The 4207-nt window shown below is 41.6% G+C and overlaps 1 pseudogene; it reads left to right on the forward strand.

Moving 5' to 3' along the window:
* Positions 1-362: 362 nt before the first annotated feature.
* LOC126061503 (40S ribosomal protein S2-like) lies at positions 363-1207 on the forward strand (annotated as a pseudogene).
* The last annotated feature ends 3000 nt before the right edge of the window (positions 1208-4207 follow it).

Consider the following 4207-nt stretch of genomic DNA (forward strand, 5'->3'; position numbering starts at 1 on the left):
CAAGTCAGGCACTGGGCTAAAGAAAGACGCAAGAGTTCCAGAGTAACACAAACGGTTAACATACTCCACTCCTAACCGAAAGGTCTGAGGTTTGAAAAAACCCAGAGGCTCCTTGGAAGAAAGGCCTGGAGATCTACTTCTAAAAAAAGAGCCATTGAAAACCCTATGGGGCACAGTTTTACTATGACACAGGTAGGTGACTTTGAGTCAGCATTGTGTCAACAGCAATTGGTACAGGAAGAAGCAGCGTCATCAACATTAGATAAAAATAATTCACAAATACCAACAGTGACAACAACACAAGCATTTTGAGGCAGTGAAGAGGCAAAATGCTAAGGAAAGCTTCCCCCAGAAAAAATCAAATGGTGAATGACGTCAGAGCGGCGCAAGGTCCTGGAGGCTCCGGGCCAGGGATCCGAACTGGTAGCAGGGTCTGCAGAGTCTTCAGCAGCGGCCTGTGGGGTGGGGGTCGAGGCCATGGAGCTCGCGGAGGCAAAGCCAAGGACAAGGAGTGGCTCCCCGTCACCAAGCTGGGCCGCCTGGTCAAGAACATGAAGATCAAGTCCCTGGAGGAGATCTCTCTCTTCTCCCTGCCCATCAAGGAGTCTAAGATCATTGACTTCTTCCTGGGGATGGCCCTTAGGGGGGAGGTTTTGAAAACTATGCCTGTGCGGAAGCAGATGCGGTAACCAGCAGACCAGGTTCAAGGCATTTATTGCAGTCGGGTACTACAACAGCCATGTTGGCCTAGGTTTTCAGTGCTTCAAGGAGGTGGTCACCGCCATCCCTGGGGCCATCATCATGGCCAACCTCTCCATTGTCCCTGTCCGGCGAGGCTACCGGGGGAACAAGATCGGAGCCCTATACTGTCCCCTGCAAGGCGACCAGTCCCTGCGGCTCTGTGTTCGTGTGCCTTTTCCGCCCGCCCATAGGCGCTGGGGTACTCTCAGCCCCTGTGCCCAAGAAGCTCTTTATGGCGGTATCAGCGACTGCTACACCTCAGCCAGGGGCTGCACTGCCACACTGAACAACTTCCCAAGGCCACCTTTGGCGCCATCTCCAAGACCTACAGCTATCTCACCCATGACCTCTGGAAAGACACCGTGTTCACCAAGTCTCACTACCAGGAATTACAGACCATCTTGTGAAGACCCGTGCCAGAGTCTCCGTGCAGAGGATCCAGGCTCCAGCTGTGGCCACCACATAGTGGTTTCTATACAATAAAAATAAAGTGAATTAGTCAAGCCTGAAAAAAAAAAAAAGCTCAGGAAAGCCGCAAGCACAAAGATTTCAGAGGACTGGAAGTAAAGGCTGCGGATACACAGTTCCCTCCCGCCCCTTTCTCCCCTCTCCCCCAGGAGCAATTCCAATGGGTGCTTGTGATCTTGCAGGTAGTTTGTGACTTTTAACCCCCCATGCAGTTCTGATTCCTGATCATAGACTATATCTAGCTGCCCCGTTTCTCTCCTTCTCTTCCCTCCCTATCATTACTGCCTCCTCATCTTGGTTGCTAATGTGACGATCCTTTGTCAGTAATCTAGTGGCTAGTGTCCTGCCTCACTTCCCTGTCCTATGCTTGTGTATCTCAGGCTGCCAGGCCCTTAGCTCACACCTAGAGGCCTCCACAAATAAATGGGCTAACCTGTTCTGATTACTTTGCCTAATTATTTGAGTTCTGTATTGGTCAAGACAGCTAACATGGTCTGTTGGTTCCCCTTGTGAAATCCTCCCCCCCGCCAAAAAAAATTAAACTTGGAGAAATTATAGATATGAGCCATCAGGTTTCCTTCAGAATGATACCAGCACACTGCAAAGTCCAGCTGGATTGAGGAGATTCATCAGCTGCCTTGACCTTGGAACAGTAACTTTTTTGCCCTTAATCCTGCCAAACCTCTAGTATTTATGTATTCCAAACTAGAAAAACTAAAACTGTAATTAATGAACTCAAACTATTGTGTATCTATGTATGTATATACATGTGTGCATACATAAATTGTGTATATATTTATATGGAAGTATATAAATATATATATTTCCATGGACAAAATGGTGAGTGTGCATGGTATAAAGAACCAAGGATAATTTACAAAAAGAAACCATGCGTTAAACCATAAAGTAAATCTCAATAAATTGCAAGGATTTATTACATAACCAACTATGGTTTCCAACCATAATTCCATAAATGTAAAAATTAACAATAAAATGAGCCTTTTAAAATTACATATATTTGGAAACATAGGATTACACATTTAGTAAAGTGTTAACATTAAAATAATATTTGTGATGAAAGCAGTAAGAAATAAATATTTGGAATTAATAATTATAATAAGAGTACATGACAAAGTTTGCTAGGCACAGCTAAAAAAGGGTATATATTGAAAGTTAAAGCTTTAAATATATTTATCTAGAAATTTGCTTTAAAGACTAATTACTGTATGAAGAAAACTTTGAAACTTTAATAAGAGATATAACATGGTCTGGACATTTTACTTCCTTGGATGGGCTAAGTAAATGTTAAAAAATATGTATTCTCCCTTAATTAATCTATAAATTCAGTGTAATCCCAGTTTTATTTACAGCTGGGTTTTTCATAAATGTAGTTAAAATTTAAATAGAGACTCAAATACCACAAATAATTGAGACAAGTATTAAAAAAAGAAAGAAGAAAGAAAAGGAGGAGAGACTTTCCCAACTAGATATGAAGATAAACTACACATAAAATATAAAAATTATACATTAGTACAAGTACAGACAAATGGACTAACGGGCCAAAAGAGAATATTCAGAGATAAAACCACACATATCTGGGAACTGACTTAACCCAAAATGGCAAGGATGGTTTGTTCCTAAATGGTGTGGGGGAAAGTGGATCATTTTGTGGAGTAAAATACAACTGGTTCACAACGGTACATACAAGCTAGGCTCTAAATGGATTAAAAACCTATCAAGTTAATATAGGAAAATATCATTGTGACGGAGATAGTTAAAGAGGAACGTTTTAAACAAAAGTTTAAAAACCTAAATCATAAGCAAAAAAAAAAAAATTGTAAATGGACAAAACAAAAAGACATATGATAGAGTGAGGGAAGATATTTTCAACGTTTAAAACCAATAAGCGCTCAAAATGATAGGAACTCCCACGGAAAAGCAAAATGCAAAGGAAAAGAAGAGGGAATCTTTAAAAATTACAAACGTAGGAAGAAGCTCAAATTATTTAATAATTAGAAAATGAAAATTAAAACAATATTATACCAACAAGATAGCACTTTAAACTGGCAAAAACTAGAAGCCTGGTGTCAGGAGGATGCTGAGCCACATTCCTGGTGCCTCCCATTCAGGCCACCTAATCAGAAGCCTGGGAAACTGGCTTTCTTCTCGGAAACTGAGATTTTTTTTCTCTCTCGTGGATGCTTCTCCTTATCAGGGAGCCTCCCTCCCTGTTCTGGATACACAGTAACTTTCTCTGTTCTGTTCATTCACCACATGGTGGGACGCCTGGCCAGCCCCATTTCTATATCTGTTTCCAGAGAAGAGGAAACAGGGTTCTTCACCTAGGGCGCAGGAGGGGCCCATGCAGAAAGCCTGCCCTGCGTCAGAAAGAGACTTGCTGCGCTGGGGGACTGACACCTGCTAGAGAAGCTGATCTTGCTCGTCTCTTCTCTATATGAGTAAAGTGTTGCTCCATGCACTGCCCGTGTGTGATTCATGACTTTTTGTTGGCGAACTTGGACTCTGGCTCCACGCCTGGGAAACATCAACTGTTGGTGGGCATGTACAGATATAGAGATTCTTATGCCTTCAAATGTACATTGCTGTAATTCTGAAGTGCAATCTGTCATTATTTCCTCAAATTTAATACACTTATACCCCATGATCCAGCAATTCCAACATTCTAACATGAGATTCAGGAACTTCATCGCAGCATATTTGCTGGGTCAAGGCGTTGGAGGGAATCAGCATATTCCTCTCTGGAAGAGCAGACAGATAAACTTTGATGAATGCCCGTCCCAAGGTTCTATGCAGAAGTTGGGAGCAATAGACTAAATGTCTATACAGCTGCATAGATCTTGGCAAATAGTACTGAGTAAAAAAAGCAAAATGAAATACATACACAATACCATTCACATAAATTAAAAATACATGTAAACAAAACAACACACACTTGTAAAAACACATACAAGCAAAAATATACCTATTAACAAATTGA

Source organism: Elephas maximus, chromosome 2 (assembly GCF_024166365.1).
Source record: "Elephas maximus indicus isolate mEleMax1 chromosome 2, mEleMax1 primary haplotype, whole genome shotgun sequence".
Classification (NCBI taxonomy): Eukaryota; Metazoa; Chordata; class Mammalia; order Proboscidea; family Elephantidae; genus Elephas; species Elephas maximus.